This window comes from Eriocheir sinensis, chromosome 17 (assembly GCF_024679095.1).
Source record: "Eriocheir sinensis breed Jianghai 21 chromosome 17, ASM2467909v1, whole genome shotgun sequence".
NCBI lineage: Eukaryota > Metazoa > Arthropoda > Malacostraca > Decapoda > Varunidae > Eriocheir > Eriocheir sinensis.
In genome coordinates this window covers 6,368,159-6,395,658 of record NC_066525.1, presented here as the reverse complement: position 1 = coordinate 6,395,658, position 27,500 = coordinate 6,368,159, and the positions used below count along the sequence as shown (strand labels likewise).

Sequence of the window (27,500 nt, the reverse complement as noted above, 5' to 3'; positions counted from 1 at the left end):
TTTTCTTTATTTTCTTCCAACTCCGTCCTCTCTTCCTACTTCTTCAGCATCTCTTTCTCTGTTCTCTTATTCATATTTTCTGATCCTCTTGTCCTTCTTCTCCTTCTCCATCTATTTCCATTTTTATTTGTCTCTACATTATCTCCTCTTCCCTCTTCCCTTCATTATCCTCCTCCTCACTTCTTTCTCTCCTCCTTTGACCCATATTTCCGTCTTTCTTCCTCCTTCTTTTCCTCAATATTGTCATTATCATATTCAATTTTATGGTAATTTTTATTTATCTTGTCTTTGTTCTTGTTTTTCTTGTAGTTGTTTTTCTTGTATTTTTTTAACTCCTCCGTTTCTACTTATTTCTTCTTCGTCCTCATTTTCTTATCTTCCTCCTCCCTCTTTCTCCTCCAACTCCAACTCCTCCTCCTCCTCCTCCTCCTCTTCCATTCATGCGCCTCACCATTATCGAAAGAGGAAGAGGAAACAGCATAATCAAGTGTTTCGAGCTAACTTATAGGAGGAGGACGTGAGAGAGAGAGAGAGAGAGAGAGAGAGAGAGAGAGAGAGAGAGAGAGAGAGAGAGAGAGAGAGAGAGAGAAGAATGAGTCAAGATGAGGTTAGGTTAGCGTGGGACGGGTGGAGGGAGCGGCGAACAGACGGTGTTTGTCTAGAAGGGCAACGTGAGGAAATGCAAGCCTCCTCGTCCTCCTCCTCCTCCTCCTCCTCCTCCTCCTCCTCCTCCTCCTCCTCCACGTCTTCCTCCTCCTCCTCCTTCTCCTCGTCCTCCTCCTCCACGTCTTCCACCTCCTCCTACTCCTCCTCCACGTCTTCCTCCTCCTCTTCTTGTCCTCCTCCTCTTCACCTCCTCTTCCACCGTCAACACAAGAATCCATTAAGTGATATCAATTCAAGGGGAAAATTCACGGGTGTCGGACACAATGTACACACACACACACACACACACACACACACACACACACACACACACACACAACCAAAGTGCCGCCCCCACCCTCCCTCTCTCTCCCTCTCTCTCTCTCCCTCCCTCCCTTATCCCTCCCTCCCGTTCTTCTTCTCTCTCTATATATATTCATCCTCAGAGAGACAGACAGACAAGTCGGTCATTGAACACCCCTTCCCCCTTCTCTCTCTCTCTCTCTCTCTCTCTCTCTCTCTCTCTCTCTCTCTCTCTCTCTCTCTCTCTCTCTCTCTCTCTCTCTCTCTCTCTCTCTCTCTCTCTCTCTCTCTCACCATTAATTCATTTCGTAATCCTTCTATCATTTCCTCCTTCCCCAGTTTACGTCATCACTCCCCACTCCCCCATTCCACAACTCCTCCCCACTCCCCATCTACCTCCCCATCACTCTTACATTACCCATCCACACCCACACTCCCTCTTCCTATCTCAATACACGGCATCACCATCATCATCTCCACCCACCCACACAGACACTCACAGCATCCATACTTTATTATATACTTGTGCTCTTTCCTATAGTCTCAATCACTACAATTACTCGTATCACCACCATCACCTATCACCAGTAACTCTCTCTCACTTAGCATCATCACCACCATCACAACCAGGACTGTTTGTTTCTACCTGTATACATCTTGCAATCTCCTTACACCTGTATATATGATTGTTATTGTTGTTTGTTGCTACTTGCCGCCCACCTGAAGACTTAGTAATCCACCTGTCCACTTGCCCGGCCGTTGCTTAAATCCTTGCCCTTTATTTTCTCTTATTTACTATTTTTTTTGGTTATTCATTTTCGTTTTGATTTAGTTTTATTCCCGTCATGTTCCACTCTTCTTGTTCTTGTTTTCATTCATGCTCTTGTTTTCGTGTTTTTCTTTTCTCATTTTCTCTATTTTTTTCTTTCTCGTCGGCCTCCTCCTCCTCCTCCTCCACATAAGTAAGAAAAGAGAGCAAAAGGATAATTACTCGCTTCCACTTTTATGATGCCAGAGAGAGAGAGAGAGAGAGAGAGATTGACACAGTGACGAGCTCTCTTTCAAGCCTGTCTGTGCCTCGCTGTGTGATTGGCTATTCTTTTTTTCCTGTTTGGCTTTGCTGGCTCTTGATTGGCCATTCTCTTTGCCTCCTAGTCGCGCCTTCATTGGCCTGTCTGCGTTTCCTCGATCCCTATTGGCTGCCTCGCTTGCTCTGTCTTCTTCGGGGAACTGACAGACTAGCGCGCACACACTCACGCACGCACGCACTCACGCACTCAATCACTCTTGTTTCCGTCGGGTTCTATTTTTTTTCAACATCGCCTTTATTTTTCTCTTTCTGGTTTTGCTTTTTTTTTTTTTTGTTTGTTTTTGGTTCTCTGTTGTGTGTTTGCTTGTTTGTATTTCTGTTTGTGTGTGTATGTGTGTGTGTGTGTGTGTGTGTGTGTGCGCGCGATGAGGGTGGGGGGTAAGGGGGGAAGCAAGTGTGTGTGTGTGTGTGTGTGTGTGTGTGTGTGTGTGTGTGTGTGTGTGTGTGTGTGTGTGTTTATGTGTATATATTTCTTTGTGCCTTTCTCTCTCTCTCTCTCTCTCTCTCTCTCTCTCTCTCTCTCTCTCTCTCTCTCTCTCTCTCTCTCTCTCTCTCTCTCTCTCTCTCTCTCTCTCTCAAATCTTTATCTTTTCTCGTTATTTTTTTTATTTCCTTCTCTTCACCATTTTTATTATATTTTCCATCATCAAATCCTCCATTCTTTTCTATCTTCCTTTTTTCTATCACCGCACTTTCCCTTCCTCTCCTCCCTTCCTTCTTTCCTTTCCTCCTTCCTCTCCCATCTAGTCATCATTTGCAGTCCCTTTCATCTTTCTCTTCCTCCCTTCCTAACTTCACTTATCCATACCTGCTTCTTCCCTTCCTTCTTTCCTTTCCCTTTCCTTACCGCATCGCCTCCTCCTTCTTCCTCTCCCATCCTCCCTTCTTCTAGTCAACATCTCTTGCAGACATCACCTTTCCCTCCCTACCTACCTCCCTCTCCCTCCCTACCTCCCTCCCTGCCTACCTTTCTGCCGCCGTTCTGAGTGGCAATTCAAGACGATTTCCCGCCGACGGATATTGTCCTGACGAGTTGTTCTCAAGTGGAAATTTCCCCTCTCACTAAATGGGCTTCCTCTAAAAATATTAATACCTTCCGCGCGACTTTTGTGGAGGGGAAGGGAAGGGAAGGGAAGAGGGGTGTAGAGGAGCAGTGAAGTGACGGAAAGGGGCAGAAGGAAGAGGATTGGGACGAGAAGGGAAGGGAAGGGGAAGAAGGGAAAGGATGGAAGTGGATCAAGGGAAGGACGAGGTTAGAAGGTGGAGGAAAGGAGAGGAATTAAGGAAGAGTAAAGATGGGGAATGAGGAGGATGAAGAGGTTAAGGAGTGGAATGAGTGTGGAGGAGAGAGGAAGAAGAAGGGAGAGAAGGAAAGGGAGAAAAGGGAGAGAAAAGGTGAGGGAAATGATTGAGAAAGGGAAGAAAAGAGAAAAATAGGACGATTAACGGAGAGAGAGAGAGAGAGAGAGAGAGAGAGAGAGAGAGAGAGAGAGAGAGAGAGAGAGAGATTATATACAAGGGAGATTGAGATGTTGTTTGTGTAGCAGCGAGCAGATGAGGAACGGTTGATGCAAGGAGGCGGGAGAGAGAGAGAGAGAGAGAGAGAGAGAGAGAGGGGGGCGTCTTACCTGGCGTGGACACAGGTCTTCTCGGCTCAGGTGGGCACACAGAGGCAGATTCAAAGCCTCACCTGCTCTCTCTCTCTCTCTCTCTCTCTCTCTCTCTCTCTCTATCTCTCTCTCTCTCACCCCCCTTCAGGCGCTCATTTCCTGCATGCGTGTGTGTGTGTGTGTGTGTGTGTGTGTGTGTGTGTGTGTGTGTTCAGACGTGAGTAAATCTAAAATGCTTTAAAATGGAGGAAATATAATATGTAGGAGAGAGAGAGAGAGAGAGAGAGAGAGAGAGAGAGAGAGACGTATAGTAAAAAAAATAATAATGAGCAAGTAAAATAAACCAAAAATAAACAATAACATCACCATTATCATCATCATCACCATCATCATCACCACCACCACCACCATCACCATCCCCGTTATTATCATCATCACCACCACCAACAACAACAACAACGACAACAACAACAACAGCGGCTAGTTAACATCTGTGTCAGTAGCCACGTTCCCACTTTTTCCACTTTTTTCCACCCACTAACATAAATATTTTTCATCCCTTTTTTTTTCAGTCCCGCTCCCTCCGGCCGCTGTAACCAACACCTACACACACACACACACACACACACACACACACACACACACACACACACACACACACACACACACACACACACACACACACACACACACACATGGGCAGAGGTGCGAAAGGGTGTCATTAGGAAGGAAAAAAAAAGTGGGCAATGCGTCTCCCGTAACTAGAGAGAGAGAGAGAGAGAGAGAGAGAGAGAGAGAGAGAGAGAGAGAGAGAGAGAGAGGGGAGGGGGGGAGAAACAGGAAAGAAAGTAAGAATGAAAGAAGGAAAAAAAGTAAGATTGCAGAGAAAAAGGAGGAAGGAAAGTCCAACAGAAAGAATGAAGGAGAGAAAAACTGTAGAACAAAAAAGAGAAAGAGGGAAAAAGAAGAAATGCGTCACTGATAAAGAAACAATTAAGAGAACAAAGAAAATAAACGAAGAGGGGAAAAGGAAAGATGGTTGCAGTAAGAAGGGGGAAGAAGAGGAAGAGGAGGAGGAGGAGGAGAAGGAAAGGGAAGCCGAGGAGGAGGAAGAAGAAGAAGAGGAGGAGGAGGAGGAGAGTGTAAATACTAACCACAAAGTCGGAAGTGTAGTAAAGAGAGAGAGAGAGAGAGAGAGAGAGAGAGACGTGAGTGAGGGAGAGAGTATGCGGTAACTTTTTCCTCTCCTTCCTCCCCCGCTCTCTCTCTCTCTCTCTCTCTCTCTCTCTCTCCCCTCGTCGGGGATATATTGTGTTGTGGTCGAGTTGTGGTGAGGAGGAGGAGGTGGAGGAGGAGGAGGAGGTAGGAGGGGGGGGGGCGGAAGGGGAAGAAGGAAGAGGGAAGAGATCTTAAATACGGTTACACTAATGTTGCTCATGAATGAAGGGAAGGAGTGAATGGGAAGGGAGGAAGCATGAATGAAGGAAAGAGAGAGAGAGAGAGAGAGAGAGAGAGAGAGAGAGAGAGAGAGAGAGAGAGAGAGAGAGTCTAATTACTCCTTCCTGTAAGTAGATAAAAATAGGTTTGTAGAGCCATTGAACTTGACGTACTTATGATGATGATGATGATGATGATGGTGGTGGTGAATGTGACCGCCGGGAAGGGAGGGGAAGATTACACACGCATTTGATCAATCCTTATTTCCTTAAAAGATTTTCCTCATCATACTTTTTTTTCCTTTTACTACTTCCATCACTATCATCATCATCATCACCATCACCATCATCACACGCACGCATACAACCCTCCTCTCTCCCTCCCCCCACCAACACACTTCACAACTCCCTCTAAAACAACAACAAACAATAACAGTTCTGCATCTTTATAATTTCCTGTACCTATCAATGTTACTTTCACTTTTTTCCCCTCACCTGTCTTTTTTTTACACCTGTTATTTTTTTCCTTCGGTACACGACCCTTCTAAGTCTTTCCGTGTTTCTTCTCAACTTCCGGCGAACATTAGGCGGCGGGGAACACGACTGAACAAACACATTAACACACCCGCCGCCCATAATTTGTCATCTTCAGAGCTTATTTGAATATAGGAACAGCACCGGCCCACCCTCACACCTACCCACTCAACCTCCTACCCCTCCTTCTCCTCCTCAACCTCCTCTCCCTCTCTCTCACTTCTCTCCCTCAGAAGGTATGATGAATAGAGTTACCGTGTTGGTTTTGGGTCCCACGAATGTTTTGAGGTGTTCCGGGTGACAGTGATGGTTGTGGTGGTGGATGGTGGATGGAGTGACAGCTGTGGCGGAGGTGGTAGTGGTTGGTGGTGGTGGTAGCTACGAGTGTGAGGCGTTTGGGTTGTGGTGGTACATAGTTGTGGTGGTTGTGTGGTATGGTTGGCTATGGTAGTGATAGTAGTGGTTATGAGTGGTTTTGTGGTGTGGTTAGTGATGATAGTGGTAGTTACGAGTGTGGTGGTTTGGTGGTTGTTAGTGGGTAGAAATGGTGGTGGAGTTGGTGATAGTAGTGATATAGCGATAGGGTTGCGAGTGCCGTGGTTTTGGGTGTTGGTAATTGTAGTGGTAGTAATAGTAATAGGCAATGTTGATTTAGGTCCGGTAGTCGATTAAACATATGTGAAGGAGATGAGGTGGCAGAGGGCATTGACAGGTGACATACAGGTGTAGAACGTAATTAGCGATAATGAGATAATTTGTATCGACGGTCACGTTTTATGCAAGTGGTAAGGTTATGTACCCCGTTCGTAACCTGGTGATTAAATAAGTAGTAGTAGTAGTAGTAGTAGTAGTAGTAGTAGTGGAAATAGAGGTAGCAAAACATGGTACTCTCTTTTATCGGTAACACACACACACACACACACACACACACACGCGGACCAAGATAGAAAGGGACAAAAACAAGACACACGCAGGAAACGCAAGTGAATATAATTAAACAGAGAGAGAGAGAGAGAGAGAGAGAGAGAGAGAGAGAGAGAGAGAGAGAGAGAGAGAGAGAGAGAGAGAGAGAGAGAGAGAGAGAGCGCAAGGGGACCATCGGATCTACAATGCACGGAAGACGAGGACAAACATTATACTCTCCTCTTCCCTCCTCCTCCTCCTCCTCCTCCTCCTCCTCCTCCTCCCATTTTCACCCCTTCGACCGCAAACAATCACCATCAAAGGAACGATTTACTCAGAGTTGAACCATTGTGTGATTTACCTCCTCTCTTATTCTCTCTCTCTCTCTCTCTCATTAAGGAAGGATGATTAATTGCCGAAAGTCCCACGGTATTACTTCTTATAATGAGAGAGAGAGAGAGAGAGAGAGAGAGAGAGAGAGGAGTGGTTATGGCTTTATCGCTGAATCTATCAACAAAGGGAGTTAAATAGCATAGTCTATCGTGCGGAAAGAAATGGAGAAGGGAGAAGGATGAGAGAGGAGGGAGGGAGGGAGGAAGGGAGAGGAGGAAGGAGGGAGGAAGGGAGGGAGGCGTGCTTCAGAGGGAGAGAAGAGAGAAAACGTAGAGATAAGGATTCACAGAGGAAAGGAAGGAAGCAAAGGAGAGGGAGAATAAAGGAAGGAAGAGAAAAAAATGGATATACAGCTTGAGGAAGAGGAGGAGGAAGAAGAAAAAGAAGATGAAGAAGAGGAGGAGGAAGAAGAAGAAAAAGAAGATGAAGAAGAGGAGGAGGAGGTAGTGTATGAAGAAACGGAGAATGAGAATGAGGAAGAGGAGGACAAGAAGATGGTGAATGAGGAGTAAGAGGAGAACGACGAAGAAGAGGAAGAGAAGGAGAAGGAGAGGAGGAAGGAGGAGTGGGAGGAGGATAGGGAGAGCAAGAAGGAGGTAGTGAATGAGGACTACAAGGAGAAACGATAACAAGTTTGAGGAGGCCGAAGAGGAGGAGCAGGATGACGAAGAAGAGGAGGAGGAGGAGGAGGTGTGTATCTGAGGCTTTCCAGGGAGAGCATAACACCTTCGCCGCCACACAGGTACACTACAATGCCGCTTCTAATTAGCCCACCTGAGCCGCTCCACCTGTACCTGCCGCGCCGAGGGAGGCTAATCAAGCTCACCTCAGAAGTGTTTGTGTCAGGATTAACGAGTGACGTCACAAGCCTCGGTAGGGACGACTTGGGAGGGAGGCTGAGGAGGCATCGTTAGGGTCACGCTTCAGGCTGTCCTTCTTCCCCCTCCCTTCCCTTCCATTAGCATCCCTTTCCTTCCTTTCACTTCATTGCTTTTCCGCTCTAGTTCCTTCCTTTTAAATTATCTTTCCTTGTTTTTACTTGATTTTATTTTCCATTCCTTCATTACTTTTTCATTTTATTGCCTGCCAGTCATTCCATTCCCTTAATTATTTCACTTTAGATTCTCATTCTTTTTCTTTATTTTCCTCTTTCTCACCTTTCCATTACCTGTCAATCCCTCCCATTCCCTTCCCTTCCTTTACATGGGTAGATTAGACTGAGGAAGCTTAGTGGTCGTGATGGTGATAGTGAAGTGGGGATCAGGAGTTGCAATGGTGGTGGAGGTGGTGTCGTGTGGTGGTGATGGTGATGATTGGGTTTCGTGGTAGTGTTGATCAGAGGTGAGAAGGTGTCCAGGAAAGGTGATGGTGATGGTGCTGATGGTGAGGGTAGATTGGATTGAAGCAGCTTAGTGGTGGTGACGATAATGAGTAGTGAGAAGGGTGAGGTGTCCAGTAATGATGTTGATGATTGTAGTGGTGGTGGTGGTGGTGGCTCGGCCCAGGTGTGTACGTGAAGGTGGTTGACGTGGCCCCAAAAGACGTGAAGTACCGATGCAAGTGTTTCCTGGGAGGCACGGCAGCTGCGGCACGTGACACACACACACACACACACACACACACACACACATCGCAGTACAAAACCCTTAACTTGAAAAAAAAAAACATTAATCAAACCCAGGAATAAGTAAGACCCACCTGACCTCCCCCATGCCACCCCCCCCCCCCCCCGTAACCCCCACACCTGTCCCCTTCCCCCTCCCCCTTCCCCCTGGTCCCCGGCACACTACACTTCGTTAGGGAACATTACCGCCTTATTTACCTGCGGCAGCCCCGTGTAATTATTCCTTCGGGCGGGGGGCGTTTGGCTGGGTTTCAGATGGCGGGAGGGTGAGGCGGCGGCGGCGGTGGTGCAGGTGGCGGCGGCGGCGGTGATGGGCGGTGGGTGGAGGGGCGCGAGAGGCCAAGATCGCGTGGCAGCGGCGGCGTGGGCGACTGGCTCTATTGTCTACCTGGTTGTCACCTGTGCTGCTGACGTCACACAGGCGCCGCCCACATAATGGTCGCTGATTGGCTGATAGACGGTGCTCATCGCTTGCCATTGGTCGGCCTGGAGTCAGAGGGGCCTCACAGGTGTGTCTTTGTCTCCCGCTCACCTGTGTCGACGCTGATTGGGAAATATTACCTATGTGTTTACCTGTCCATGAGGGGTGGAGGGGGAAGGGGGAGGAGGTGCGAGGTGGAAAGGATGAAAAGAGAAAGGAAAGAAAAAAAAGTGGAAAAATTAGACGGAATAAATGGAATCAAATACACAATCTCTCTCTCTCTCTCTCTCTCTCTCTCTCTCTCTCTCTCTCTCTCTCTCTCTCTCTCTCTCTCTCTCTCTCTCTCTCTCTCTCTCTCTCTCTCTCGCACCCCTTGTCACACATTCATGCATTATCCGCCCTCTCCTCCCCTCTTCCTGCTAAACACTGCGCCTCTCTTTCCTTCCCTTCCTCCTTCCTTTCCCCCTCTCTATCTTTCCTTACATCTCTCCATCTCACACTCCCTCCTCATACCTTACCAACTCTTCCTCTCTCTCTCTCCCCTCCCTCCCTTCCGCCTCCTCCTCCTCCTCCTCCTCCTTCCCTCCATAGAGCATCCCTTACTATTTATAACCAGCCGACTTACTGAGCGGGACACTGTTGTTAAAGCTCTCGAGTGTTGAGTTGTGGTTGTAGTAGAGAGGGAGGGAGGGAAGGGGGGTCAGGGGAGGAGGTGTGAGGGGTGTGTTTGTTGCTACAGGGCCCGGTGCTGGAGGGAAGGAAGGGAGGAGAGAGAGAGAGGGAAAGAGGGGAGGGGTAGTGTAGTGGTTGTGGTGGTTGAAGTAGTAGTAGTAGTAGTAGTTGTAGTGGGTGGTGGTGTTTGTTGTGTGTGTGTGTGTGTGTGTGTGTGTGTGTGTTATAGGGGGATAAAGGGGCAGGTAAAGGTGTGTTCTATTCACGCCACATACACCTGAAAACTGTCACTGGTACACACACACACACACACACACACACACATACATACATACACATACTCCTCCCCCCCACACACATTCCTACTCCCCCACCCCCCCTCACACACATATTCCCCCCATAACCCCCTCCCCACACACACATACCGGCGGGTCACAAAGACTTGGTGTAACCCGAGGTGACCCGCTGACCCCTATCACGTGACCCTGACCCTGTGGTGACCCCCCGCCGAGGACAGAGCGGCAGCCAATCAGAGGGACGCTCACACCCCGGGGTAAACAAGAGCCCTGTGTGTGGCGGAGAGAGAGAGAGAGAGAGAGAGAGAGAGAGAGAGAGAGAGAGAGAGAGAGAGAGAGAGAGAGAGAGAGAGAGAGAGAACTCCTTTTAGTGTTTTGTTTAGTCTACCTTCCTTTGATAGTTTGAATATAAGTTTGTAATACATTCTAATTTTGTTTTGATGCGATATAATGGAAGCATAACATTAAGAAAGGTCTCTCTCTCTCTCTCTCTCTCTCTCTCTCTCTCTCTCCATATCTGACATACTTTTTTTCCTCCCTCCCTCCCTCTCCCTCCCTCTCTCTCTCATCTCCAATTCCTCCTTCTTTCCTCCCACCTTCCTTACTTCCCTCCACCTGTTTCCTCCACCCACTTGTTTCCTCTCCCCTCGACAGACATTCCAAACACGCATACACCCATTCTTTCCCTCACCTCCTCCTCCTCCTCCTCCTCTTCTTCCCTCTGTTCCCCTCGTATTGTTGTGTCGCTTCGCATTCCTCTTGTCCTCGTAATGGGTGACTCTTTCCCCTCTTGTCTCACCCTCTGCGAAGGTGCTGAGTTGTGGGGTGTGATGGGGGGGGGGGTAGGGGAGTGCGTGGGCGAAGGGGGAAGAGAGTGTGTGTGTGTGTGTGTGTGTGTGTGCGTGTGTTTATTGATTATGTGTTTATGTGTCTTAATTCATGAATATCTATCCTTCTATTTATCTTTATCTATCTGTATTTCCATCTGTGTTTATTTATTTATTTATTTACTAGCAAGTTAATCATTTTATCCATCTATTTATGTGTGTTCAGGCTGTTGCGTGTGTGTGTGTGTCTGTGTGTGTGTGTGTGTGTGTGTGTGTGTGTGTGTGTGTGTGTGTGTGTGTGTGTGTGTGTGTGTGTGTGTGTGTGTGTGCCGTAATGCGCTTTTCTTGTTTGTTTTGATCACTTTTAATTGAATATTTACGGGTTGATCTTGACCCAGTTATTGTTGTTGTTGTTGTTTTCGTAATGGTGGTAATGACGATGATGGTTATAAATTCTTTAAATAATTATATATAAAAAATATAACCTCACAAAATTTAATGCCGCAACACACACACACACACACACACACACACACACACACACACACACACACACACACACACACACACACACACACCATCCCACAAAACACACTCCCACAACGAAGGGGAAGAAGGAAGACAGTAGAGGGGGGAGGAGGAGGAGGAGGAGAAGAAAGAAGAAGAGAAGGAAGAAGAAGAAGAGGAGGAGGAGAATACCTGGAGTGAGACACAGAAGGAGGAGAGAATACCTTAAGAACGATCCCAGGTCTTTAAGAATACCTTCCCTCCCTCCCTCCCTTTCTTCCCTCCCTCCTTCCCTTCCTTCCCTCCCTCCCTTATTCTCGACAATAGGGACACATGAGAGCCTTGGGAACACACAGGTTTAAATATTTACTTGTGCAGATGCTGGATATGGGAAAGGAAAGGAGTGGGAGGGAGGGAAGAAGGTAAGGGAGAGAAGGAGGGAGGGAAGGTAGGAAGGAAGGAGGCGAGTGAAAGGTTAAGACGGAGAGAGGAAGGAATAAGGTGTAGGAGGGAGGGAGAGGGGTGACGGTTCTCTGTGTGTGTGTGTGTGTGTGTGTGTGTGTGTGTGTGTGTGTGTTTAGAAGAGAGAGTGAGTGCATTTGCAGAAAGGTAAACGATGAGAGAGAGAGAGAGAGAGAGAGAGAGAGAGAGAGAGAGAGAGAGAGAGAGAGAGAGAGAGAGAGAGAGAGAGAGAGAGAGAGAGAGAGAGAGAGGTAAAAGTATTAAATTTATTCTCTCATGTGTGTCCTCCAATATATCATCTCTCTCTATATAGCATTTCCGGCACCATTCACTCTCCCCTCCTCACCCCCTTTACCTCCCCTCTCCCCACCTCCTCCCCCTCTCCTCTCCCCTCCTTCCCCTCCCCTCTAACTTTGCACTCATCCACACCACCTTCTCTCTCCCCTTACACACACACACACACACACACACACACACACACACACACACACACACACACCTTTCTCCTCTCGTTTGGAAGATGAAGTTAAACATTATATGCATTTTTTGGGTCCGCATTATTTATATATATATTTTTTTTCGCCGCTGTAAATTCCGAGCTAATGACCAAAAATGTAAGCAGATCAACACATCCGAGGCATTTATTATTAACGAGAGAGAGAGAGAGAGAGAGAGAGAGAGAGAGAGAGAGAGAGAGAGAGAGAGAGAGAGAGAGAGAGAGAGAGAGAGAGTAAAAAAAGAAAGAAAAAAAAGAAATATATATCTAACTTTACCTTGCTAAGGGAAATAAAATAATGAAACGTATATAGACTTTACTTTAAATTAGAGAGAGAGAGAGAGAGAGAGAGAGAGAGAGAGAGAGAGAGAGAGAGAGAGAGAGAGAGAGAGAGAGAGAGAGAGAGAGAGAGAGAGAGAGAGAGAGAGTGAAATACATGATAGGAAAATTTAATAAAAACAAAACCAGTAATATTTGAAAGGAAATTAAAAAAAAATATAATACGAACAAGAAATACGAAAATAATATTGAAATTAAGTAAGTATAATTGGGAGAGAGAGAGAGAGAGAGAGAGAGAGAGAGAGAGAGAGAGAGAGAGAGAGAGAGAGAGAGAGAGAGAGACAAGACCTCCGGAACAGCGTGGGAAAATATGCAAATTCGGAAGAGGGGAAAAGAGGGACAATAAAAACTCTCCATATAAGGCCTCATTTCCTTCCCCCCCTCCCCCCCTTTCCTCCCCTTCGCTCCCCTCTCCTCCCATGTCCTCCCCTCTGTCTTGGGAGCAGAGGAAATGGGAGGAAATGTGGCCAACAGAGTGGAGGGAAGTGTGTGAGATATGGAGAGAAGGAAGGAAGGGAGGAGGAAGAGGAGCAGGAGGAGGAGGAGGAGTTAAGAAGCTAAACTAAGGTACAAAGAGAGAGAGAGAGAGAGAGAGAGAGAGAGAGAGAGAGAGAGAGAGAGAGAGAGAGAGAGAGAGAGACTTATCGTTACAGACAGACAGACAGACAAACAGACTTCAAAAATTTTAAGTACCTTGTCACTTATACACGCCGAGAACATTCTCCTCCTCCTCCTCCTCCTCCTCCTCCTCCTCCTCCTTATGTTCATCTCCACACTCTCAAGTTGCACAAATAATTAACAAGAACAACAACAAGTGCGATTACAATAACATAAGCAAAACAACAACAACAACAGCGTTTAGAATGAACACACAATAAATCAAGAAAAGAACCTTGAGAGAGAGAGAGAGAGAGAGAGAGAGAGAGAGAGAGAGAGAGAGAGAGAGAGAGAGAGAGAGAGAGAGAGAGAGAGAGAGAGAGAGAGACACACACACACACACACACACACACACACACACACACACACACACACACACACACACATTCCCACGCCCTCAACCCCAAGAAAACAACAAGAACACCAAAAACAACAACAACAACAACTGCCACCACGCCAAAACGGAGGAGAAGAACGAACTCACACACACACACAAAAAAAAAAAAAGAGAGAGAGAAAGAGAGCGAGAGAGAAAGAAAGAAGTGAGGAATTAAGAAAGAAAAAAAGAATAAGACAGGAAATCCATCTGTCACTCGTCTGCATAAAGGGAAGTAATATTAGACATCTGAGAACCTCGCTTAGGCCCAGGAGGAGGGGAGGGGGGAGGAGGGGGGGTGGGAAGGAGGGAAGGAAGGTGTTGGAGTAAGAAAGGAAGGAAGGAAGGAAAGGAGGGAAGGAGAGATTAGAGGAGGGAGGGAAAGAAATGAGGGTGATAACTGGGGCGTCTTGTGTGTGTATGTGTGTGTGTGTGTGTGTGAGACAGACGGACTTAAGTTGACGGTAAAAAAAAATGTGGAGCAGAACAGAAAACAACGACAAATACACACACACACACACACACACACACACACACACACACACACACACACACACACACACACACACACACACACACACACACAACCAATCACACGAAGAGCATCCATAACCCTCCCCTCCCCCCCTTCACCCCCACCCCCCTCAATACCACGGTGGCGCTGGTTCGATTCCCCCCAATAACCGAAGCATATAATACCGTCTTTCCCTTCATTCTCTCCGCCGCCCTTCTCTCCCGCGCCGCCCCGGGAATAATACAGTCATAAACTATCGGAAAGGAGAGGAGGAGGGGGAGAGGGACGAGGGAGGGAGAGGGAGGGAGACAAGGCTCTTCTCCCTCACTCGGCCAATAAAACACCGAGTCCCCGATCACATAAACATGGGTTCGAGTCCCACAAAACAGCGGGTCGGAAGCCACAAAGCATTAGCAAATCACACATTCAAAGTCCATTAGCTGGAGTAACGTTGGGGAAGGTGTGGCTGTTGGGGGGAGTGGGAGGGTGTGGCAGGGGGGTGAAGGGGTGTTACAGGGTGTGGTTGGGGTGTGACAGGGGGAAGGGGTAAAAACAATAATGATAACAACAACAAAAACAACAACATATAACCTCCACACACGTTAAGAAATATATGGAGGCTCAGTATTAGTGTGTGTGTGTGTGTGTGTGTGTGTGTGGCATCGCTTAAAACACACAGGTGGGTCTGGTATGGAAATTCTCGCCACAAAGGGACATCAGTCGTGAAAGGGAAGGGAAGGTGGGAAGGAGAAGGAGAAGGGAAGGGAAGGGGAAGGAAAGGGAAAGTACGGTAGGGAAGGAGTGAAAGAAAGGAAATTGGAAGAGGAGATACGAAGGGAAGGGGAGATGGGAAGGAAAAGTAAGAGGGAAAGGAGAGGAAAAGAGGAGGGGATATAAGGTAGGAAAAAGAAAAGAAAAGAAGTGAAAGGAAGGGAATAGATGAGGGGGTGGGAGAAAGGGAAAGGAAGGATGAAGGGGAGATAGGAAAGTGAAGGGAAAGGGAAAAGAAAAGAGAATGGTAGATTAGATGAAATGGGAAGGAGATGGGAGGAAAATTAAGTGTGGAAGGAAGGAAAGGAGAGAAGAAGGGGAGGAAAACAGAGAAGGGGGAGGAAGAGAAGAGAAGAGAAGAGAAGATGGGGGAGGGAAGGGGAGGAGGAGGAGGAGGGGAGAGAAGAACATCCGAACCTTGTGCCTTGGGAGACGGTGAATAAAACATGTGTGTGTGTGTGTGTGTGTGTGTGTGTGTGTGTGTGTGTGTGTGTGTGTGTGTGTGTGTGTGTGTGTGTGTGTTATGACCTTGCCCCTGTGGTAGTTTTATGTACACTTCCTTTTATTGCCTTTTAGTATTTTCCTCTTTTCCTCCTCCTCCTCTTCCTCCTCCTTTTCTTCCATCTTCACCATCATCATCATTTTCTTTGCTTTCATTCATTCGTTTCTTTTCCTACCTCATGTCAGTCTGTATATACGTCCTGTTAATAAGATTTCCTCGGTTTCTTCTCTTCCTTTTTTTTTTCTTTTTTTTTTTTTTACGGCAGAGGAGTCAGTTCAAGAGCATTTTCTTTTACCTCCTCCTTCGTCTCTAACTTTTCTCTTTTCCTCTCCCTCCCTCTCCGTCTCTCTCTCTCTCTCTCTCTCTCTCTCTCTCTCTCTCTCTATTTCCCTCATTCTGGCGCCCATGAAAAGCAAAATGATAAAGACCTCTTCCTCACCGTCTGCTCCTTTGTCAGTCCTCCTCCTCCTCCTCCTCCTCCCCCTCCTCCTCCTCCTGTATTCTTCGTCTCCCTTCTTCGTTCCCCTTCCCCACCTTCTTCCATTCTCCAGGAAGAGAAAAGGAAAAAAAAATGGTTGGCTATTATTTGTGTGTGTGTGAGAGAGAGAGAGAGAGAGAGAGAGAGAGAGAGAGAGAGAGAGAGAGAGAGAGAGAGAGAGAGAGAGAGCGGCACCTCGCCACCTCACTCAGCGGGAAGAATCCTCTCTATTTAGCAGAGTCAATATGGACGGGAAGAGCCATTAAAAGGCGGGGGGAGGGGGGGGAAGGGGAGGAAGGGAGGAAAGGGGGGGGGGGGGGGCAGGGACAGTGGAGAAAGAGAGGCAAGGATAGTAGAGGATGGGAGACAGTGGAGAAAGGGAGGAAAGGATAATGGAGGGAGGAGGAAAAGGATAGCAGAGAAAGGAGAGAACAGATAGCTGAAGGACAAGGAGGAAGGGATGGAAGGAGAGAAGTAGGGAAGGACAGTGAAGGAAGGAAGGAAAGGGTAATGGAGATATGAAGGAGGTGGAAGAAGACAGGGAGGAATAGAGGAAGGGTGGAGAAGATTGTTGATAGAGGAAAAGAAAGAAGCGAGAGAAAAGAAGGAGAGAAGTAGGCAAGGACAGTGAAGGAGGAAAGGGAAGGGTAGTGGAGAGATGAAGGAGGTGGAAGAAGAGAAGGAGGAAGGACGAAAAGGTGGAAAGGATTGTGTAAAGAGGAAAGGAAAGAAGGGAGAGAAAGAAGGCTGAAGGGAGGGAAAAGAAGGAGAGAGGGGGAGGGTCTTTGATGGTGGTGGTGGTGGTGGTGCCGGCCTTACATAAGGTTATTAGCAGCCTCTCGATCACGCAGATAAAGGCAAATGGAGGTGTTCTGCCGCCCACGATCCCCGGTAAGGTTATGTGTCTTGCTGGAGGGGAAGGAAAACGCTGCTTCTTTTTCCCCCCTTTCTGTGATGTCTTTTCCGAGGACAAACTTATACAGAGGACAACTTAAAACCAGGAAAATTTAAACCCAGGATAAACTTGAACCCAGGAAAATTTAAACCCAGGATAAACTTGAACCCAGGAAAATTTAAACCCAGGACAATCTTAAACACAGGAAAATTTAAACCCGGGGAAAAAAACTTAAACCCAGGACAAATTTAAACACAGGAAAAGTTAAGCCCAGGACAAACTTAAACACAGGAAAATTTAAACCCAGGACAAACTTAAACACAGGAAAATTTAAACCCAGGACAAACTTAATCCCAGAACTTAATCACAGGACAAATTTAAACCCAGGACAATCATACACCCAGGACAGTCTTATACCCAGGACAGTCTTATACCCAGGACGAAATGAAACCCAGGACAAGCTTTTACGAAGGGGAAACTTATACGTGTACAAGACAAATTTATGCCTTGAATAATCTCAAACTCATGACGTCTATTAAACGACATCTATTTTTTTTCTTGTGATTTTGATGATGGTTGTTAAAATGATAGTCACGATGCTTGTAATGACGATAATGATAGAGAAGTTAATAATTCAGATAATGATAGTGATTAATAATAACGATAATACTATATAATAACGATGCAAACAATCCACCATAAGATTGTTTTTGTTGTTGTTGATGTTAGTTTTTATTCATGTTGATGTTGGTTTTATTGCTCTTGATGTTGTTGTTGTCGTTGTTGTTGTTGTTGTTGTAGTCTGGTCCACTGCCTGAGCGAGCTGTTGTTGTCCTTTTATGTTATGCGTTTATTCATCACTACTTCCCCCTCTATTGTTCCCTCCCTCTTTCCCTCTCTCTCTCTCCCTCCCTCCCTCCCTCCGTCCCTCACTTAGCCGAATAAAACAGGTCCAAACAGCTTTTTTATGGAGGAAAGACGACCGACGATTGTTTCCGGCGGGAGAGTGACCATCCGAGAGAGAGAGAGAGAGAGAGAGAGAGAGAGAGAGAGAGAGAGAGAACATGGCTCACTGTGTTCCCTATAGAATCAAATGGAGCGAGAGATATTAGTAGCTTATGCTTTAGGAGAGGGAGGGAGAGAAAGGGAAGAAGGAAAGGAGGAGAAAGAAGGAGAGAGATGGAAGGGAGAGTTGGAGGCTTGGAGAGAAGAAAGGACGAAGGGAAGAGGAGATAGGGATGCTTGGGGAAAAAGAGGGATAGAAGGAGGAGGAAGAGGGAGAAAGAGAAGGAGGGAGGGAGGGTTGGACGGAGAGGGAAGAAGGAAGGGCAAGGAGGCAGGGAGGGATGGAGGGTGTAAGAGACGAGTAGGGAGGGAGAGAGAAAGGAAGAGGGGAGGAATAAAGCGAACCAATAGACTGAAGGAACATTGGATCGCCTAAGAAAAGGGAAAGAGGGTTTAGTTTTGTGAAGAATGATACATAAGATGCCTCCTCCTCCTCCTCCTCCTCCTCCTCCTCCTCCTCCTCCTCCTCCATCTCCTCCTCCCTATAATCACTTCTCTAATCTTCACTACACTTCTTTTTTTATCTTTGAGGTCACTGCTTGTTCAAAATAGACCTACAGTGATGGCTTCGGTTATTGTAAAATTATGAATCTCTCTCTCTCTCTCTCTCTCTCTCTCTCTATCTCTCTCTCTTGTCTACCGCTGATCCGCTTTTTTTTCTTTTATTTTTTTTCCTTTCGACTCGCTTTTCATGCTTCCAACTGTGTCATTAGTACCCGTTCATCTCTCTCTCTCTCTCTCTCTCTCTCTCTCTCGAAAACAATACATTTTTGTGGACCATATTTCAATTAGCCATTCCGTGGCGGGTCATTGAGAGAGAAGGGGAGAGAGAGAGAGAGAGAGAGAGAGAGAGAGAGAGAGAGAGAGAGAGAGAGAGAGAGAGGGGGGGGGATCACGCCCGTACAATGGCAGGCGGGCTAATTAATCATTCACTGTCGAGGGTTGACAAATGCCCTCTCGTTGCGTTGATCAGAGAGAGAGAGAGAGAGAGAGAGAGAGAGAGAGAGAGAGAGAGAGAGAGAGAGAGAGAGAGAGACTAGCTCTCTTTATTTCAACGAGACGGAGTGATTGTCGACGTTTTGTGGTGAGAGGGGAGAAGAGGAGGATGGGGGGGGAGGAGGGGACGCGGGGTGGGGGTGGTCAGGTCACTCTGGAAGGTCACACGCCATTGGGTCCTTTTGTGACTTATATGAAGGTCCATTTTTTCTCCCTCTTTTATTGCCTCTGTATCATGTCTGGTCCGGCGAGAGAGAGAGAGAGAGAGAGAGAGAGAGAGAGAGAGAGAGAGAGAGAGAGAGAGAGAGAGAGAGAGAGAGAGAGAGAGAGAGAACTCAATATTAAAGCTGAATATGCGTTTCATTAACCTCTCTACTATTTTTTTTCTTCTTTTTTTCATCTTTTTGACAAGTGGAAAGAAACAAAGTGAATGAGAAAGGACCAAAAAAAATAATAATGTGATTGACTGAGAAAAAAAAAGTCGATATTATTATGTAAAAAAAAAAGAATACAATGACTTATTATAAAAGACCCAATACAGTTTTTTTTTCTTTGGTAACTTATTATTTTTTATTGCATTCTTCCTTTTATTAATTTTTTCCTATATTTTCTGTGTGTGTGTGTGTGTGTGTGTGTGTGTGTGTGTGTGTGTGTGTGTGTGTGTGTGTGTGTGTGTGTGTGTGTGGCGCGGGGCAACATGAGCTAAAGAGTTCCAATTTCGCACATGTGTGTAATCATGTGTGTACGTACTTCCTCGTTTCCCCCACACACATGCGGCCATTAAGACACACACACACACACACACACACACACACACACACACACACACACACACACACACACACACATACAGATAGCGCCATACATCCTCTCTCTCTCTCTCTCTCTCTCTCTCTCTTTCTCAACATGGAGGGGAGAGCCACTTCCGGTTCGCGTGACATTTTACCAAGATTCACGCAAGAGATGTCTCCTCCTCCTCCTCCTCCTCCTCCTCCTCCTCTTCTTCTTCTTCCTCTCTTCCCCCTCCCCTTTTCCTAATTAAGATCAACCGATATTTATAGAAAATTTCCCTACAGTATTTATGTCAGTGTGTGTGTGTGTGTGTGTGTGTGTGTGTGTGTGTGTGTGTGTGTGTGTGTGTGTGTGTGTGTGTGTCAGGGGGACCGATTGCATTTTAGCTCCGCGCAAAATCTTAATGGTTAGTTTTATTAAGTGTTTTATGAGCAGCTGCGTCGAGAGAGAGAGAGAGAGAGAGAGAGAGAGAGAGAGAGAGAGAGAGAGAGAGAGAGAGAGAGAGAGAGAGAGAGGAAGGCATTACTTTTTATGTATTGCGAGATGTCTGTTTTATTTTACTATATTATTTTTTTTATGCTGTATTTTTTTTCTTCCTCCTATCTACTTTCTTCTTCTTCTTCTTCTTCTTCTTCTTCTTCTTCTTCTTTCTCTTCTTCGTCTTTTTTTTCCTTCTCTATTGGTGGGGAAGAAAAGATGATCCTAAAAATATATATACTGGACACTCCCTTCTCCTCCTCCTCCTCCTCCTCCTCCACTGCCCCATTTAATGCTGAATCTCCCAGGGGCATGACCAAGACGGGGTGGGGAGGGGGAGGAGGGCCAGAGAGGGGGGTAGAGGGGATCGAGTCACCTGGCTTTGATCAGATGGTTGGGAGTCGTGTTGTTGTGACTAGTCAGCTGTGTAATGGTGCGCAGGAGAGGAGATAGTAGTAGTAGTAGTAGTAGTAGTAGTAGTAGTAGTAGTAGTAGTAGTAGTAATTGTTGTTGTTTTTTATTATCTTTCGTTTCAACAGCATTAGTAGTGGTTGCAACATTAGTAGTAGAAGTAGTATTTGTAGTAGTAGTAGTAGTAGTAGTGGTGGTGGTGGTGGTGGTGGTGGTGATTGTAATTCTTTATGATGTTCTTATTCTGTCAGCTTAAGCAACAGTAGTCTTCGTAGTAATAGTAATAGTAGTAGTAGTAGTAGTAGTAGTAGTGTGTATTTTCATTGTAAAACACGTAATACCGTTTTCATTCAGTATTTCCCTAAGGCTTTCTTTCGTAACACAAACATTTATAATTTCCCTCCAATCAGCGTCGCAGTTTCATTTCTTTCACCTTTTTATTTTGTCATTTTTTTGGCGTCGAAATATTTTGGAGACACGAACCCGAACCCGCTAAAGCAAAATTACGGACCAATCATTCAATTTTCCCGCGCTGAACACCAATTAATTTTTCCATGTATACGTAGGTGAGGTGGTTTACTCTTCAATCTATGGAGTATACATATATTACTCTCTCTCTCTCTCTCTCTCTCTCTCTCTCCCCCTTCTTCCGGCGGTGCCTCTAAAGAGAAAATTACTTTGTTTACAGTGAAAGATTTGAGCTATAATGGAGGTGTTTCTCTCCCTTTCTCTCTCCCTCTCTCCCTACTAACTCTCCATCTCCCTTTTTCTCTCTCCCTCTCTCCCTCCCTCGCTCTGTGCTTCCCTCTCTCTCCCTCTTTTTCCCTCACATCCGCTTGCTTATTCTCTCCCTGTTTTCCTCCTTCCCTTCTCTCCCTTATTGAATTTTCTCGTTAATGCGTGTTCGTTCTTTGTCTGTCTGTCTGTCTGTCTGTGTGTCTGAATGTCTGTGTGTCTGTGTGAGTGTGTGTGAGGGACTGTCAGCGCACACATACACACCCTTACACACACACACACACACACACACACACACACACACAGGAAGGAGGGTTATCAGGCAATTATATCTTCATCTGTATTCGATTATATCCCTTGATGGAGCTGCTGAGCGCTAAGGGACGGGAAGGGAGGGAGAGAAGAAGGGAGGGAAGGGAGGGAGGGTCTTTTGTCTCACTGGGAGGAGGTGGAGGGTGAGGGAGGGAGAGAAACAGGAGTATGAAGGGAGTGAAAAGGAGGTATGTAAGAGGATGGGAAGGTTAGAAGGATGCAGAGGTTGAGTATAGGAAGATTTGATTCGATTTTTTTGTTTTATTTTTGTCTGGTTTATTGTGTTTTAAGTTTTGCGATTTTTTTTTCTGTGTATTGTTTGCTTCATTGTTTTTGTTTGTTTGTTTAATGTTTATTTAATGGTGGCGATTGTAACTGACTGATGTTCTTTTTTTTCTGCTTTTTTTTTGTTATTTTTCTATGTTCGTTCCTTATTTTTCTTTTTCATCTTGTTTTCCTCCTCCTCCTCCTCCTCCTCCATTGTTTTCATTTCATCTCCCTTGCTTCTCCTTAACCTCCTTTCTCTTTCCCTCCTCTCCTTACTCCCCCTCTCCCCCCTACCCCCCTGCTCCCTCCCTTCCCCCCTCCCCCCATCGCCGGAGTACAACCCTGCCTCGGGATCACGTTACCTTACTTCCGCCTCAAGTTGTGTGTCTCCGCTCTTGTTTCCCCCACCCCCCCTTCTGTTTTTTTTACCCTTCTCTCTCTCTCTCTCTCTCTCTCTCTCTCTCTCTCTTCGTCCTCTCCCCTACCTTCCCTCAATCAGCTGACACAATGGACAGGTGACAGATTGTGCTCAGGTGAGATCTCCTCCTCCTCCTCCTCCTAAGCATTCTGTCCGTCCCTCGTTCCCTTCTTCACTTCTCTCCCTTCGTCACCTCCTCCTCTTCCTCCTTTCCTCTTCTTCCTCCTCCTCCCCACCGTTTAAGGCAAGGGGGGGAGGGGGAGAGGAGGAGGAGGCAGGTAAATGGTCAGGAGATTGAGAAAGGATTTTTTTATTAGGTTATTTTTTATTGTTATTTTTTGTATGATTTTTATATGATTTTGATTTGCTGATAATATAATGGTGATGATGGCTTTCTGTTACCTTTTAGTTGAGACGGATTATTTTCTTTTTCTTCTATGATTTTCCTTTTATTTTCACATCTTTTTTTTTGTGTTCCATGTTTTTCTTTATATTCTTTCTAAATCTCTTTCACTATTTCACGTTTCTTTCTTTCTGTTACCTTTTAGTTGAGACGGATTATTTTCTTTTTCTTCTATGATTTTCCTTTTATTTTTACCTCTTTTTTTTTGTGTTCCATGTTTTTCTTTGTCTTCTTTCTAAATCTCTTTCACTATTTCACGTTTCTTTCTTTCTGTTGCCTTTTAGTTGAGACGGATTATTTTCTTTTTTTCTTCTATAACTTTCCTTTCTTTCCACCTTTTTTTTGTGTTCCATGTTTTTCTTTGTATTCTTTCTAAATCTCTTTCACTATTTCACGTTTATTTCATTACTTTCCTTATCCTTTTCTTGTCCTTCTTTCTCCCTTTGCACGTTCTTCACCATACTTTCGCGTCATCGTATTTTCCATTCATTAACTTTTTGTCTATTAACTTTTTTTACGTATCATCTTCCTTCCATATCATCTGCTTCCTTTGCTGTAAAAAACAACAACAACAAAAAATCCCTCGTGTTAAAAAGAAGAATTTTGAAAGACAAGAAACAAGCATCGTTCTTTTTTTTTTTCTTTTCTCTCTCTTGATAAGTAAACCGTTAACGTCTACTCTACTCCTCCTCCTCCTCCTCCTCCTCCTCCTATTTGTTTTTTTTTCTTTCCTCCCTCCTCCTCCTCCTCCTCCTCCTCACTCTATGTCACCATATGCGCTGATCACTTAGTCATTCGTTACTGTCTTGCTCCCTCCCTCCCTCCCTCCTTCCCTCCCTCCCTTCCTCTCTCCCATTCTCTTTCCTCCACCCCCATCCATCCCAGTCATCCCTCCATCCTCCTCCTCCTCCTTCTCCTCCACGTGTTGGGTCACCTCGCCTCACCTGCTTGTCCTTACCTTACCTTAATGACTTTTACCTCGAATCTTACCTTAATTAGCAAGTCTCGGGATAAGGATTAGTGTTTACCTGTTTGCCCTTCTGTGTTGTTTATTGATTCATGTTATTGTTTTTCTGTATTATTGTTTTTCTGTATTATTGTTTTGTCTTTATTATTGTTTACTTTTTCTTTGTTTGTATTTTTCTTTCTTTCGTTTTTTTTTCTTTTCTTCAGGTTTTTTTTTCATTGTTGTTTTTTTCATTATTGAGTTTTCTTGTTTGATTCACTAGAGGAAAAAGAAAAAGAAAAAAAAAACAGACACATAGGACAGAAAAGTTAGACAGACAGACAAACACAAACAAACAGACAAACAAATAAAACAGACAAAACACTGAAAACCCCAAAAACACAAACGCCCCAAAAAAAATCACATGAAAAAGAAAAGAAAACGAGGAGAAAAAGATGACGACGAATAAATGTCTTGTCACGTTGCTGAAGAATGAGATGACGAGGAATGAGAGAGGAGGACGAGGAGGAGGGGAGAAAGGAGGGTGGGGGGGAAGAAAGGGTAAGGAGGAAGAGGGGAGGGAAGGGAAAGGGGAATTAGGGGAAGGGCGGGATCACAACACCTCCTAAATCATAAGGTAGACGGGGAAGGAAAGGTAAAAAGTGCGAGGGTAAGGAACAAAAAGGGAGAGAAAGGGAAGAAAGAGGAGGAGGAGGAGGGCAAGGAGGAAAAAAAAACAGAAAGAATGGCTGACGGGAGAAATAATGCAGAAAGGAAGGATAGAAGAGGGAAAGGGGAGAAGTGAAGTAAGGAGAGATTGTTTAGGAGGAGGAAGAGAGGGAGGAGGAGGAGGAATAAAAAGGGAGAGAAAGGGAAGAAGAAGGAGGAGGAGGAGGAGGAGGAGGAGGAGGGCAAGAAGAGAGAAAAAAAATAGAAAGAATGGCTGAAGGGAAAATGAATGAAGAAAGGAAGGGAAAGGGGAGAAGTGAAGTAAGGAGAGATGGTTTAAGAGGAGGAAGAGGAGGAGGAAAAATGAAATATGTCTTATCCTCGAAGCGTGTAAACAAAGAATGTCTGTTTGATGTTTGTGTTTTGATTTATGTGCGAGCGTTTTTTTCTGTGTATTTGTGTCAGTTTTTGTCGCGGTTAGAGAGAGAGAGAGAGAGAGAGAGAGAGAGAGAGAGAGAGAGAGAGAGAGAGGTTGGTATAAACTTCTCGCAGATGCATTCGTAACCCTCCCAGTGTGTGTGTGTGTGTGTGTGTGTGTGTGTGTGTGTGTGTGTGTGTTTATGTACGTATCGTCCTACACACACATCCATCTACGTACATTAGGTAGATTGAGTGTGCATTTCTATATATACCGTGACTGTGTGTGTGTGTGTGTGTGTGTGTGTGTGTGTGTGTGTACCACCTACCTGTGCACACCTATATAATTTCTCTCCGTTTCCTCACTTATCTACGGTGGCATCAGAGAGAGAGGGAGAGGGAGAGGGAGAGGGAGAGCGGGAAGGAAGGAGGTAAGACGGGAAGGTCGGAGGGAGGGAGGGAGGCATTTTTGCACCTCCTTCTCCGCCTGGGAGGGATGGAGGGGCGTGGAGAGAAAATGCGGGAAGGAGGGAGGCGCCCTTACGATATGGGGAGGGAATTCTTTGCGGGTATTTTAAGTATCTGTAGAGGAAGGGGGAGGAAAAGGGGGGGGGGCGTGAGAGAGAGAGAGAGCGCGAGAGAGAGTGAGAGAGAGAGAGAGAGAGAGAGAGAGAGAGAGAGAGAGAGAGAGAGAGAGAGAGGAGTAAGAGGTGTTAGTGGTATAGGCGCAAGGTAAAAAGGAGAAGGAAAAAGGGGATGAGATGTGAGGAGAGAATGACGTAAAGGGGGAAGGGAGGAAGGTAGCTGGGTGGAGGAGAGAGAGAGAGAGAGAGAGAGAGAGAGGACACGGAAAGAGGAGTGGAGAAGTGAAGAAGAGAAGATAGACAAGTAAATAAATGGAGGAGAAATAAAGACAGAGATGCAAAATAACGAAGAAATAAAGAAAATGAGGTAGAGAGATGAAGGGGAAAGGAGAAAGCAAAGTAGAATCGTGAAGGGAAGGAAGAGGCGAAGGGTAATGACTGAAGACCATGGAGAAGGACCAGAGAGGTTAAGAGGCCCCTGAACACCTCTACATTCAACTCTACTGGACCGATAGTCTCAAACGTACAACGCCTTAGTATATCTATTTATAAAGGCTCTCGTAGAAGTTGCAGGGATTGCCATGGGTACTTTCATATCTCTGGTGGTAGTCTTGCAAGGTTTCTACGCCATGACCAGGTAAAACGATACATATTTTATAATGCCTCCAAAAATTATAAGCCCGAAGCGGTTGAGAATACAAGCCCTGGACTCACTTTTTGCGCATTTCTAACCCACACCTCACTTTCCCGGGCTCACCTCTCGCACGTTCCCGGTCCCTCTCTACCCACGGGCCGCATTCACCCTCCCACGCCTAGTAATCCTCGGGGGCGGGCGCTGCGGTCCCCCTGAGCTTGCATTGAGCCTCGCCCCCCACGTATGGCCGGCGGCGGGGGGTCAGTGCGGCGTCCATGGGAATCCAGGTGACGGGACGGGACTAAGGGCGTCGGGAGTGTTGCGGTAGTGTTGCGGGGTATGATAGTGGTTGAGTGTTGCGGCGTGATCGGGAGGTGTTGCAGGAAAGAGGTTGACGGAAGTGTAGGGAAGAATTGGTTTACAGAAGTGTTGCGATGTTTTATTTTTGTTGATGTTGCTGTTGTTGTTGTGTCTCAAATAGATGAAATAACAACAACTTTTACCAATACTATTACTTCTGCTACTACTATTACTTCTTCCACTACTACTATTATTACTACTACTACTACTACTACTACTACTACTACTACTACTACTACTACTACTACTACTACTACTACTTTGACCACCTTTACCATACCCCCTTACACTCTCTCTCTCTCTCTCTCTCTCTCTCTCTCTCTCTCTCTCTCTCTCTCTCTCCTCACCATGTACCCTTTCCCTTTCACTAATTAGGTTCCCAATTAGGATATCAAGTTGGTATCCAAAGACGCAGCCAATTAGCCAATTAACAAGGCAGGTAGCTAAGGGCGGCGTCAAGGGTTCACAAAATTTAAAGGTCCCGTTCAGCCATTTAAAGAGACCCAGCAATTAAGGGCCCAGAGGCAAGGGTATAAGGGGGCGGAGTTAAGAGTTTGAGGGGATTTAAGGGGGAGGGATTGTTTGTGTTTTCTTGAGATTTCGCGCCTTTAGGAGGGAAAGGGAAGGGAAGGTGAAAGGGAGGATAAAGGGAAAGTGAAGAAAAGGGTGAAGGGAAGAAGGGAATGGGGAGGGGAAGGCGAGGGGAAATTCAAAGGTTAAGGAAAGGGTAAGGAAAGGGAAGTGGACTTAATATTAGGGGAAAGTGAGGGAGAGGGAATAGGTTGGGGAAGGTAAAGAGAAGGTGAGGTAAATAGGTTAAGGGGAGGGGAGGGCAATAACAAGTAGGGGAAGGCGAGGGGAAGGTTCAGGAAAGAAAGGGGACGAAAAAGGAAGGGGAGATGAGGGGGAGTTTAAGGAGAGGTGAGGGGGGGTAAGAGGATTGTATAGTGAAGGGGAAGGGAAGAAGAAGGGAAGAGGAAGGTAAGGGGGAGATGGGAGAAAGTTTAACAAGAGGTGAGGGGAGGTAAGAGGGAAAAGAAGGAAAGGGGAAGAGAAGGGAGGGAGAAGAGAAGAGGAGGTAAGGGAGAGGTAAGGGAAGGGAGGGGAGTAAGGAGTCTTGAGGGAGTTTTAACGTGTCCTTCAGGGTGGGTTTAGTGATGCTGATGGCGATGGAGTTTTGCATTTCACTCTTAATTAAGTTTACCGCAGCGCCTCCCTGTCCCTGAGTCCCCTTCCTTCCCTTCCCTTCCCTTCCCTTTACTT

At 45.9% G+C, this 27,500-nt stretch overlaps 1 protein-coding gene across 1 annotated transcript in view; it reads left to right on the top strand.

Annotated features, from left to right (window-relative positions):
• The window catches only part of LOC126999861 (transcription factor SOX-5-like), a 121,690-nt gene that overhangs the window by 1,112 nt on the left and 93,078 nt on the right, over positions 1–27,500 (top strand). The window lies entirely within an intron of this gene.